The 14297-nt window shown below is 40.6% G+C and overlaps 1 protein-coding gene across 2 annotated transcripts in view; it reads right to left on the bottom strand.

The window, feature by feature from the left end:
* The window catches only part of LOC106608211 (alpha-(1,6)-fucosyltransferase), a 216653-nt gene that overhangs the window by 119710 nt on the left and 82646 nt on the right, over positions 1–14297 (bottom strand). The gene's annotated exons all lie outside the window — the stretch shown is intronic.

The following is a 14297-nucleotide window of genomic DNA, read 5'->3' as shown; positions in this document are numbered from 1 at the left end:
CCTATAACTTATGCAAAATGCCACAGCCTGCCTGATGTTCAACCTTCCTAAATTCTCCCATGTCAACCCGCTCCTCCGCACACTCCACTGGCTTCCAGTCAATGCTTGCATTGTCTTCAAGGCCCTGGTGCGTGCCTACAGAGCAGCAAAGGGAACTGCACCTCCTAACCTTCAGGCTATGCTGTAAACCCTACATCCCAACCCGAGCACTGCGTTCCGCCACCTTTGGTCTCTTGGACCTCCCATCCATACAGGAGGGCAGCTCCCGTTCAGCCCAGTCAAAACTATTTTCTTTCCTGGCACCCCAATGGTGGAACAAGCTGTGATGGAACATTTCTGTGTTCTATGTTTGTGCTTTTCTAATAACCATTTTCTGTGTTCATGCAAGTGACTGATTGAACAAATCCTCACTATCAGTTTCTGCAATTTGGCAGTATGACCAGACCCTTGTTTTGAGAATGAAAGATATCTCAGTTTCACGGTCTCAGCTTAGAGAGAAGAAGCCTTGTGAAGTATTGGTCTGTCAAATGCATGAACCAGTATTGGTCTGTCACATGAATCAAGCAAACCTTAATGATGAATTAATGATGAATGATGTATAAGCTAAATCATGCAAATTTAACTTGTCTGCAGTATATAATAGAACTAACGGGACTGCCCAGAGAGAGCTCCTGACAGACATGTAGTACGGTGCATCAAGTTTGTTGGAACCATTCCAGCATCCTTTTAATAAAATAATGATTCATATAAGATTGACTTTGAGTGTCCCTGTGTAGAATTTCCACGACAAAGCCTCCCCCTAAAATCAGGACAGTGGAGTCCCTGGCCATTTTTTTTATTTTTTATTTCTGAAACCCTACCTCTTTGAAGAGTATCTTAAATAACTCGACGACCCCAACTCCCCCCAAGACAGCACTTCTCTTTTCCCACTTGCACTGACTTTGCTGATAAATACTTTGTTGAGGGAAAATGTACATGATACTGTATGATTGTGATGTGTGGTTGTCTCACCGAGCGATCTTAAGATGAATGCACCAATTGTAAGGGGCTCTGGATAAGAGCGTCTGCTGAATGACTAAGATGTAAATGTAATTCATTATTCTCCTTACAACCCCCCACCCCCACCGCACTTCAGATTAAGAACATCCTGGTAACTAACTAGGTTCGATATGAAAAGGCCAGGACATTGTTCGAGCATTCACATCCAATCCTTGATATCTTGATTCTAGGTAACTAAGCCTCAGTCCCCCGCAATCTTGCCTTCTCTAAATTAGAATCCAAACAAAATCCCTGTACAGCGTGTACTCTGTGTTATTGCAAGACATCGGTCACGTATCCCAAATGGCACTCTATTCCCTACATAGTGCACTACTTTTGACCAAAATAGGCACTAAATAGGGAATAGGCTGCCATTTGGGACGTAACTCTGTGTCACAGCATTGCCCATCTGCACCCATCCACCTATCCCTCACAAGTAATCTGCAGCCCGTTGAAAGACCCACGGTGACTGTGTGTCCCAAATGGCACCCTATTCCCTACATATTGCATTACATGTGACCAGGGCCCCATGGGGAACTATGTAGGGAATAGGGTGCAGTTTGGGAAGCAGTCCCTGTTAGTCCCCAAATGATAGCCATCCTTCCAACACTCAGGAAGGGACCTCTGGCTGCAGAGCTGCCAAAGCTATTACAGAAAACATGCACTAAACTGATTTTTTTGTTGGCAAATACAATTAGTTCAGTGATTATAAATATCAGGAACACAAATCTGAACCCAGAGGAAATGGGGGCGGTGTTGGGAAAGCACATATCAGTGTCACTTGGGTTTCAGGAAGGAAGCCACAGGGTAGAGGGGTAAATTGGGATGGGGACGGGACGGGGACGAAGTGGAATTAGCCTGAACATTCCACATGGAAATAAACTGTTACAACTCTCAGCGTTAGAAATTCAACACCAGAAACATTCTGTTTATCAAACCTGAAATACACGGGTCTGAACATTGGAAAAACTGAAAGTGTTACTCCCTGATCTGTTTCACCGGTCTTTGTGCTTGTCTCCACCCCCCTCCAGGTGTCGCCCATCTTCCCCAGTGTATTTATACCTGTGTCTCTGTGTCTCTGTTGCCAGTTCATCTTGTCTCGTCACGCCTACCCGCGTGTTTTTCTAGTCTCTGTTTTCTGCCTGCCCTGACACTGCGCCCGCCAGCCTGACCATTCAGCCTGCCTGCCGCCCTGTACCTTTCGGACTCTGACCTGGTTAATTGACCTGCCTATTGCCTGCTCCTTGTATTTTAATAAATATCAGAGACTCAAACCATCTGCCTCCTGTGTCTCTGTGTCATCATAGAAATGTTTTTTAATTGTTATCATTTCAGTATTTTTATTATTTTTATTTCACCTTTATTTAACCAGGTAGGCAAGTTGAGAACAAGTTCTCATTTACAACTGCGACCTGGCCAAGATAAAGCAAAGCAGTGTGACACAGAGAACAACACAGAGTTACACATGGAGTAAACAATAAACAAGCCAATAACACAATAAATAAGTCAATGACACAGTAGAAAAAAAGAAAGTCTATATACAATGTGTGCAAAAGGCATGAGGAGGTAGGCAATAAATAGGCCATAGGAGCGAATAATTACAATTTAGCAGATTAACACTGGAGTGATAAATGAGCATATGATGATGTGCAAGCAGAAATACTGGTGTGCAAAAGAGCAGAAAAGTAAAAAAAATAAAAACAGTATGGGGATGAGGTAGATAGATTGGGTGGGCAATTTACAGATGGACTATGTACAGTTGCAGCGATCGGTTAGCAGCTCAGATAGCTGATGTTTAAACTTGGTGAGGGAAAGGCGGCCAAATTAGGTGTTGGCTTTGGGGATGGTCAGTGAGATATACCTGCTGGAGCGTGTGCTACGGGTGGGTGTTGTTATCGTGACCAGTGAACTGAGATAAGGCGGAGCTTTACCTAGCATAGACTTATATATGACCTGGAGCCAGTGGGTCTGGCGACGAATATGTAGCGAGGGCCAGCTGATGAGAGCATACAGGTCGCAGTTGTGGGTGGTATAAGGTGATTTGGTAACAAAACGGATGGCACTGTGATAGACTGCATCCAGTTTGCTGAGTAGAGTAATGGAAGCTATTTTGTAGATGACATCGCCGAAGTCAAGGATCGGTAGGATAGTCAGTTTTACAAGGGTAAGTTTGGCGGCGTGAGTGAAGGAGGCTTTGTTGCGAAACAGAAAGCTGATTCTAGATTTGATTTTGGATTGGAGATGTTTAATATGAGTCTGGAAGGAGAGTTTACAGTCTAACCAGACACCTAGGTATTTATAGTTGTCCACATATTCTAGGTCGGAACCGTCCAGGGTGGTGATGCTAGTCGGGCGGGCTGGTGCGGGCAGTGAACGGTTGAAAAGCATGCATTTGGTTTTACTAATAAGAAAAGGATCTGCAGATGTACAGTGGCTTGCGAAAGTATACACCACCTTTGGCATTTTTCCTATTTTGTTGCCTTACAACCTGGAATTAAAATTATTTTTTTAGGGGGTTTATATCATTTCATTTACACAACATGCCTACCACTTTGAAGATGCAAAAAAATGTTTTATGTTGAAACAAAAAAAATTCTCAATTGGATTGAGGTCTGGGCTTTGCCTAGGCCATTCCAAGACATTTAAATGTTTCCTCTTAATCCACTCGAGTGTTGCTTTAGCAGTATGCTTAAGGTCATTGTCCGGCTGGAAGGTGAAACTCCGTCCTAGCCTCAAATCTCTGGAAGACTTAAACAGGTTTCCCTTGAGAATTTCGCTGTATTTAGCACCATCCATCATTCCTTCAATTCTGACCAGTTTCCCAGTTCCTGCCGATGAAAAATGATGCTGCCAGCACCATGCTTCTCTGTGGGGATGGTATTCTCGGGGTGATGAGAGGTATTGGGTTTGCGCCAGACATAGCGTTTTCCTTGATAGCCAAAAAGGTCCTTTTTTTGTCTCATCTGACCAGAGTACCTTGTTCCATATGTTTGGGGAGTCTCCCACATGCCTTTTGGTAAACACCAAACGTGTTTGCTTATTTTTTTCTTTAAGCAATGGATTTTTTCTGGCCACTCTTCCGTAAAGCCCAGCTCTGTGGATTGTACATCTTAAAGTGGTCCTATGGACAGATACTCCAATCTCCGTTGTGGAGCTTTGCAGCTCCTTCAGGGTTATCTTTGGTCTCTTTGTGGCCTCTCTGATTAATGCCCTCCTTGCCTGGTCTGTGAGTTTTGGTGGGCGGCCCTATCTGAGATCATGTGACAGATCATGTGACACTTAGATTGCACACAGGTGGACTTTATTTAACTAATTATGTGACTTCTGCAAGTAATTGGTTGTACCAGATCATATGTAGGAGCTTCATAGCAAAGGGGGTGAATACATATGCACCCACCAATTTTCATATTTTTATTTGTTAGAATTTTTGAAACAAGTAATTTTTATCATTTCACTTCACCAATTTGGACTATTTTGCGTATGTCCATTACATGAAATCCAAATAAAAATCCATTTAAATTGCATGTTGTAATGCAACAAAATAGGAAAAACGCCAAGGCGGATGAGTCCTTTTGCAAGGCACTGTACATGTATCATTTTTACTCTGATCTGTATGAGTCAGGTGATCACTGGATATCTGGATGTATCATTTATATAATGGAAAACAATGGTTTGTTGTCAGACACATACACTGAGTGTACAAAACATTAAGAACACCTTCTTAATATTGAGTTTGCTCTCCCCCCTTTTGTCCTCAGAACACCCTCAATTCATCGGGTCATGGACTCTACAAGGTGTCGAAAGCATTCAACAGGGATGCTGGCCCATGTTGATTACAATGCACAGTTGTGTCAAGTTGTCTTTCTTGACACACACAGGAAACTGTTGAACATGAAAAACCCAGCAGTGTTGCAGTTCTTGACATACTCAAACCAGTGTGCCTGGCAAATACTAACATACTCCATTCAAAAGCACTTTAATATTTTGTCTTGCACCCTTACAACAATCCGTCTCAATTGTCTCAAGGCCTAAAAATCCTTCTTTAACCTGTTAGGGCTAGGGGGCAGTATTTGCACGGCTGGATAAAAAAATGTACCCGATTTAATCTGGTTACTAATCCTACCCAGTAACTAGAATATGCATATACTTATTATATATGGATAGAAAACACCCTAAAGTTTATAAAACTGTTTGAATGGTGTCTGTGAGTATAACAGAACTCATTTGGCAGGCAAAACCCTGAGACATTTTCTGACAGGAAGTGGATACCTGATGTGTTGTATTACCTTTAAACCTATGCCATTGAAAAACACAGGGGCTGAGGAATATTTTGGCACTTCCTATTGCTTCCACTAGATGTCACCAGCCTTTACAAAGTGTTTTGAGTCTTCTGGAGGGAGATCTGACCGAACAAGAGCCATGGAACGATGATGGCCCATTAGACACCTGGCGCGCGAGTTCATGTTGGGTACCCTCGTTCCAATACGTTATAAAAGAGAATGCATTCGTCCACCTTGAATATTATTCATGTTCTGGTTAAAAAAGGCCCTAATGATTTATGCTATACAACGTTTGACATGTTTGAACGAACGTAAATATATTTTTTCCCCTCGTTCATGAAGTGAAGTCCGGCGGGCTTAGATCATGTGCTAACAAGACGGAGATTTTTGGACATAAATGATGAGCTTTTTTGAACAAAACTACATTCGTTATGGACCTGTGATACCTGGAAGTGACATCTGATGAAGAGAATCAAAGGTAATGGATTATTTACATAGTATTTTCAATTTTAGATCTCCCCAACATGACGGCTAGTCTGTATCGCAACGCGTATTTTTCTGGGCGCAGTGCTCAGATTATTGCAAAGTGTGATTTCCCAGTAAGGTTATTTTTAAATCTGGCAAGTTGATTGCGTTCAAGAGATGTAAATCTATAATTCTTTAAATGACAATATAATATTTTACCAATGTTTTCTAATTTTAATTATTTAATTTGTGGTGCTGACTTGACTGCCGGTTATTGGAGGGAAACGATTTCCTCAACATCAATGCCATAGTAAAACGCTGTTTTTGGATATAAATATGAACTTGATAGAACTAAAAATGCATGCATTGTCTAACATAATGTCCTAGGAGTGTCATCTGATTGGAGATTGTAAAAGGTTAGTGCATCATTTTAGCTGGTTTTATGGTTTTGGTGACCCTGTCTTTGAATTGACAAAACATTACACACAACTCTTGTAAATGTACTGTCCTAACATACTCTAAATTTATGCTTTCGCCGTAAAACCTTTTTGAAATCGTAAAACGTGGTTAGATTAAGGAGATGTTTATCTTTCAAAGGGTGTAAAATAGTTGTATGTTTGAAAAATTTGAATTTTGACATTTATTTGGATTCAAATTTGCCGCTCTTGAAATGCACCTGCTGTTGATGGAGTGCACCACCTAGCCCATAGAGGTTCACCTGTCTCCTCCCCTTCATCTACACTGATTGAAGTGGATTTAACAGGTGACATCAAAAAGGGATCATAGCTTTTACCTGGATTCACCTGGTCAGTATATCATGTTTAGCTATATGTTTACATGAACTAACAAGATGCAAGAGACATGTACAGTTGGGGTCAGTAGTTCAACATCTTTCCAGTCAGTCATCCTGTCAGCAGCCAGCCATGGAGAAAACCCATCATCTTCCACCAATCATCCACCCTGCCAGAGACCAGCCTCCTCATCCTGGTCCAATCAAACAACACAAACTAATATCTGAGGTGATGGACCATTCCTGTGAGCGCCGTGGCAACAGCCCGGCAACGGCTCGGCAACAGAACAACAAATCCACTCCCATTTCATTTCTCCGGCTGTCACCAAGCGAGCCGTAAATTCCTGGAGGAGAATCTCTCCTCATGGCCAGAGTATAGAGAGAGAGTGAGTTTTCATAGGGAGAACAAAGGAATTTCTTCCACCTCACAGAACTTGACAACCAAACAATGTTCATGTTCTGGAGAAGGTATAAAAGATCGGTGAAGAATCCAGCTACGAACTGACCCGTTTGGTACAATTTTGTGAAACTCATGAGAGACAATACAGCCACATTACCATAATCCTGTTGATACAAAAGTCTCAGTTATGAGGCTTAAATCTAATTGTTGTAAAGAATGATTGAGGAAAGATGGAACTATTTGTGAAATTATGTAATGTGATTTTAGACTGTTTAATGAGGGGAAACTCCAATTCCCTTTGGAGTTTCACTGAGTCAGAGGACCGCCCATGAGGATAGTTCTAATATGGCGTCATGGGACAGCCCTTTTCTGCTGTTCCGAATAAAACCCCCACCTGGGTTTTCCCATCTTCAGACCGAGCTTACCTCAATTTCGAGGGGGCTAAGGGTTGAGACGAGACCAGCTTACCTCGATCACGAGAGGGCCATAAGGCTTGAGTCCAGACTGCTGGACCTCTTTCACCGAGGGCACGTAAGGTTTAACCTGTTAGGGCTAGGGGGCAGTATTTGACACGGCTGGATAATTTTTTCTTACCCGATTTAATCTGGTTACCACTCCTACCCAGTAACTAGAATATGCATATACTTATTACATATGGATAGAAAACACCCTAAAGTTTCTAAAACTGTTTGAATGGTGTCTGTGAGTATAACAGAACTCATTTGGCAGGCAAAACCCTGAGACATTTTCTGACAGGAAGTGGATACCTGATGTGTTGTATTACCTTTAAACCTATGCCATTGAAAAACACAGGGGCTGAGGAATATTTTGGCACTTCCTATTGCTTCCACTAGATGTCACCAGCCTTTACAAAGTGTTTTGAGTCTTCTGGAGGGAGATCTGACCGAACAAGAGCCATGGAACGATGATGGCCCATTAGACACCTGGCGCGCGAGTTCATGTTGGGTACCCTCGTTCCAATACGTTATAAAAGAGAATGCATTCGTCCACCTTGAATATTATTCATGTTCTGGTTAAAAAAGGCCCTAATGATTTATGCTATACAACGTTTGACATGTTTGAACGAACGTAAATATATTTTTTCCCCTCGTTCATGACGAGAAGTCCGGCTAGCTTAGATCATGTGCTAACAAGACGGAGATTTTTGGACATAAATGATGAGCTTTTTTGAACAAAACTACATTCGTTATGGACCTGTGATACCTGGAAGTGACATCTGATGAAGAGAATCAAAGGTAATGGATTATTTACATAGTATTTTCGATTTTAGATCTCCCCAACATGACGGTTAGTCTGTATCGCAACGCGTATTTTTCTGGGCGCAGTGCTCAGATTATTGCAAAGTGTGATTTCCCAGTAAGGTTATTTTTAAATCTGGCAAGTTGATTGCGTTCAAGAGATGTAAATCTATAATTCTTTAAATGACAATATAATATTTTACCAATGTTTTCTAATTTTAATTATTTAACCTCTATGGGCTAGGTGGGACGCTAGCGTGCCACCCGTGGTGCACTCCATCAACAGCAGGTGCATTTCAAGAGCGGCAAATTTGAATCCAAATAAATGTCAAAATTCAAATTTTTCAAACATACAACTATTTTACACCCTTTGAAAGATAAACATCTCCTTAATCTAACCACGTTTTACGATTTCAAAAAGGTTTTACGGCGAAAGCATAAATTTAGAGTATGTTAGGACAGTACATTTACAAGAGTTGTGTGTAATGTTTTGTCAATTCAAAGACAGGGTCACCAAAACCATAAAACCAGCTAAAATGATGCACTAACCTTTTACAATCTCCATCAGATGACACTCCTAGGACATTATGTTAGACAATGCATGCATTTTTAGTTCTATCAAGTTCATATTTATATCCAAAAACAGCGTTTTACTATGGCATTGATGTTGAGGAAATCGTTTCCCTCCAATAACCGGCAGTCAAGTGAGCACCACTAATTAAATAATTAAAATTAGAAAACATTGGTAAAATATTATATTGTCATTTAAAGAATTATAGATTTACATCTCTTGAACGCAATCAACTTGCCAGATTTAAAAATAACCTTACTGGGAAATCACACTTTGCAATAATCTGAGCACTGCGCCCAGAAAAATACGCGTTGCGATACAGACTAGACGTCATGTTGGGGAGATCTAAAATCGAAAATACTATGTAAATAATCCATTACCTTTGATTCTCTTCATCAGATGTCACTTCCAGGTATCACAGGTCCATAACGAATGTAGTTTTGTAGTTTTCAAAAAAGCTCATCATTTATGTCCAAAAATCTCCGTCTTGTTAGCACATGATCTAAGCCAGCCGGACTTCTCGTCATGAACGAGGGGAAAAAATATATTTACGTTCGTTCAAACATGTCAAACGTTGTATAGCATAAATCATTAGGGCCTTTTTTAACCAGAACATGAATAATATTCAAGGTGGACGAATGCATACTCTTTTATAACGTATTGGAACGAGGGTACCCAACATGAACTCGCGCGCCAGGTGTCTAATGGGCCATCATCGTTCCATGGCTCTTGTTCGGTCAGATCTCCCTCCAGAAGACTCAAAACACTTTGTAAAGGCTGGTGACATCTAGTGGAAGCAATAGGAAGTGCCAAAATATTCCTCAGCCCCTGTGTTTTTCAATGGGATAGGTTTAAAGGTAATACAACACATCAGGTATCCACTTCCTGTCAGAAAATGTCTCAGGGTTTTGCCTGCCAAATGAGTTCTGTTATACTCACAGACACCATTCAAACAGTTTTAGAAAATTTAGGGTGTTTTCTATCCATATGTAATAAGTATATGCATATTCTAGTTACTGGGTAGGAGTGGTAACCAGATTAAATCGGGTATGTTTTTTTATCCAGCCGTGTCAATACTGCCCCCTAGCCCTAACAGGTTAATTTGTTGTGCTGACTTGACTGCCGGTTATTGGAGGGAAACGATTTCCTCAACATCAATGCCATAGTAAAACGCTGTTTTTGGATATAAATATGAACTTGATAGAACTAAAAATGCATGCATTGTCTAACATAATGTCCTAGGAGTGTCATCTGATGGAGATTGTAAAAGGTTAGTGCATCATTTTAGCTGGTTTTATGGTTTTGGTGACCCTGTCTTTGAATTGACAAAACATTACACACAACTCTTGTAAATGTACTGTCCTAACATACTCTAAATTTATGCTTTCGCCGTAAAACCTTTTTGAAATCGTAAAACGTGGTTAGATTAAGGAGATGTTTATCTTTCAAAGGGTGTAAAATAGTTGTATGTTTGAAAAATTTGAATTTTGACATTTATTTGGATTCAAATTTGCCGCTCTTGAAATGCACCTGCTGTTGATGGAGTGCACCACGGGTGGGACGCTTGCGTCCCACCTAGCCCATAGAGGTTAAGTAGATTGCTGAATCTTTTAACCATCCCACGTGGTTAAACTCTTAGACTATCGATACCGACAGAATAAGAACAAGTCTTTGATATTAATTACTAGTCTGCAGCTAGGAATTCGGTATCATTGAACGCGAAGACCGACAACCGCCGAAACATCTATCTATAACGACATGAATGAATGTCACTCTGAACTATCCATTCTAACCGCGACAGAGAGAGAGAGAGAGAGAGAGAGAGAGAGGGCGGACAAACTCTCCAACAGAAACAAACTTTTCAACAGAGATCCCGATGACACACTGAGCGTAAATATATATATTGATTGCAATTATTCCCAAATGAGTGAGCGTTCATGTGCAAAGGATTAGTATTTCAATTGTTATAATTATCAACTTTGTAGTGTCTCTTATCTTTCACGCCCTTATCAGTCCCTCTGTCTAACAAGCCGCCATGGCGGTTTAGCCCACTAGGGCACACATCCGCTATGATTTCTTTGTAACCATAACTACTTTGTTTGTGTGATGCATTTCTGTGAGTACTTAGTTAGTAAATAAATGATTTTAAGACAATTGATGTATGGATGACTCATAGTGAAGACTGGGTTCGTGCAGATAACCAACAATTTACGACGTTTGGAATGAGACTAACGTGAGGTAAAGAATAATTCATTAATCAGAAGACTAAGTGATCAGATATTAAAATGTCTGAAACTTATATTAGGAAAATTATAACTTTGTAATCTGAATATTTTCCTTGGTGCCCCGACTTCCTAGTCAATTACAGTTACATGATTAAGTAGTTTAATTACGTAATAATAATTACAGAGAATTTTTGATGAAGATTAATCTTCAGTTTAATGATGCCAAAGACATGACAGTGGGGTATGAATGTGTTATGTATGGGTTATGAATGTGTTATGTGTGGGTTATGAATGTGTTATGTATGGGTTATGAATGGGTTATTTATGGGATAATCAACGAGGGGCTATGCGTTCTGTGGAAAATAATGAACGACATGGAAGGTGTGTTCTATGACGCGCTAGTGGAGTAGAACTAACCTTCCACGGAGTTGCATTACTTTCCAGAGAACGCATAGAGCCCCTCGTTGATTATCCCTTTAATACCATGGCTATAATTTAACACATTTGCATGTATAAATGTGTTCAACATCCACTGAAGTAGCTAGACAGTTTACTAGATGGCTACAGTAGTTGCCTTGGTAGCCAAACTAACAGACTTCCTAGTTTAGCTAACCAAACCATCGATCCTAGCTTGCTATTATGAAAATCAAATTCAACAACGCCAATAATGTTTTTAATTCGACTTTTTCCTTTAAAAAACAGCTCAAATATAGAACCTGTAGGAATGAACTACAGCCATTTAATTATACCATGTGTCCGTCTGTCTATCTTTCTGTGTGTAACAGTATTTATATATGTGTATCAGTGTTTATAGATTTGTAACATTGTTAATATATGTTGTTTTGCCGTCAGAACAGCCTCATTTCGTCGGGGCATGGACTCTACAAGGTGTCGAAAGCCTTCCACAGGGATGCTGGCCCATGTTGACTACAATGCTTCCCACAGTTGTATCAAGTTGGCTTCATGTCCCTTGGGCGGTGGACCATTCTTGATACACACGGGAAACTGTTGAGCGTGAAAAACCCAGCAGCATTGCAGTTTTTGACACAAACCGGTGAGCCTGGCACCTACTACCATACCCTGTTCAAAGGCACTTAAATCTTTTGTCTTTCCCATTCACGCTCTGAATGGCACACACATACATACACAATCCATGTCGCAATTGTTTCAAGGCTTCTTCAAGCTGTCTCCTACCCTTCATCTACACTGATTGAAGTAGATTTTACAAGTGACATCAATAAGGGATCATAGCTTTCACCTGGATTCACCTGGTCAGTCTATGTCACGGAAAGAGCAGGTGTTCTTCATGTTTTGTACACTCAGTACATGTGTAACAGCGTTTCTATATGTATAACAGTGTTTATATACAAAGGGTATACAAAACATTAATTAAGATGTCCCAACAAATAGAGGCTGTTCTGAGGGCAACTCAATGTTAGGAAGGTGTCCTTAGTGTTTGGTATACTCAGTGTATGTTTATTATTATTATTTTATTTTACCTTTATTTAATTAGGTAAGTCAGTTAAGAACAAATTCTTATTTACAATGACGGCCTACACTGGCCAAAACCGGACGACGCTGGGCCAATTGTGCGCTGCCCTATGGGACTCCCAATCACGTCCGGATGTGATACAGCCTGGTTCTGTAGTGATGCCTCTTGCACTGAGAAGCAGTGCCTTAGACCGCTACGCCACTCGGGAGCCCAACAGCGTTTGTATATGGGGGAGAGAACAGATCATTACTACAATTTTCCACGAAAGCAGGATGTCGGGGGCTTTCATTTGTGTTTGGTTTTGCATGGTGGAGCGGTAATGAGGTGTGTGTGTGGGGGGTGTAAGTGTGTGTGTGTATGCATGTGTGTCTTGGGAGTTCTAAGTTGTGTTTGAAGCAAAGCCCAGTAGCAAAGCATCAGAGCCCGTTTGAGGGGAACGCTCCAACAGAATAGTGCTGATGAGGTGTCCTTTCCGAAGGCCAAGAATTTTTAGTGAGGAAACCCACCACCGTACACAAGGTCTAAAACTTTACAATCGGTGTGTGTGGAGCATCACGTGCCAAACTGAGACCAAATGTGGGTTCTGAATGTGTTATGAAGTCTTTATGTAGATATCTTTCAGTCAGTTTTACCGAAAAACTCTCCTGTGTTATTCTTACATCACCTGTTCCTAATACACATTACACAATATCAAAACTGTCTGTTTCTCTGTTTGTCTGTCTGTTGGTTAGTGCTGAGCGATGAATGCTTTTTGAGGTCGGTTCAGTTTCGGTTCGATTATTAAATAATAATCACGGTTTTCGATTTCTATTTATTTTTGAATATTAAATGCACAATGCGTTATGTGGGTTGAATGCTGCAACAACACTGAATAAAACTATTAATAAAAGTCCCATGATGGTAGTGACTGTCCATTACTGCTGATCACTTTAACCATAATTTATTCACATTACTTTATTGAAATATTTCAGTTGTGTACATTGCACTTGTTTTATTTGATGACTTTATTATTTCATTCCAAGTCATCATCTCATCTCTATAGAGCTCCTGTTTATGCTATCGGACAAAATCACTATTTTAGTAGTTCTTCAAAGTAAATAAGGCATACTTTTATGACTGCTGAATAGCAGCTATCAATCACTTAGATCATGTATTTTCGGGTAAAGATACCTCGAGAAGAATTTACTCTATATCACTCCCCATCACATGTTCTTCTGTCTCCTCTCTCTCCATGTCTGTCCCACACTAACCTAACATAGCAGGCGCAAAAGAAACACACAAACCTGATGAGTAGGATTGCAATGGATTATGGTCATTGTAGTTAATTATAACATGTTCTGCGCTTAACTATGTGGAATATTGGTCTGTTGGAAACTACAACTCCCTACCACATCACACAGTTAGGGCATGGTCTTATTTATCTCTAGAGAATCTGCTCATTGTATACATTGAGTTCGCAGAAAAAAAAACTACGAAATGACCAAACGAACATTGGTCAATTAGTTGTTTAAATACCCTGACATTTCAGTCAGTCAGTCAGTCAGTCAGTCAGTCAGTCAGTCAGTCAGTCAGTCAGTCAGTCAGTCAGTCAGTCAGTCAGTCAGTCAGTCAGTCAGTCAGTCAGTCAGTCAGTCTGTCTGTCTGTCTGTCTGTCTGTCTGTCTGTCTGTCTGTCTGTCTGTCCGTCCAAGGACATCCAGTCTGTTTTGATGTGCTAATCCAAGGCGAATGTTGACAGACCACTCAGTCTGTTTGTCCACTGCTTGAGTCAACCACAT

This window comes from Salmo salar, chromosome 06, assembly GCF_965601325.2.
Source record: "Salmo salar chromosome 06, fSalSal1, whole genome shotgun sequence".
Classification (NCBI taxonomy): Eukaryota; Metazoa; Chordata; class Actinopteri; order Salmoniformes; family Salmonidae; genus Salmo; species Salmo salar.
The sequence above is the reverse complement of the archived record's forward strand: the minus strand, read 5'-3'. Positions and strand labels throughout refer to the sequence as shown.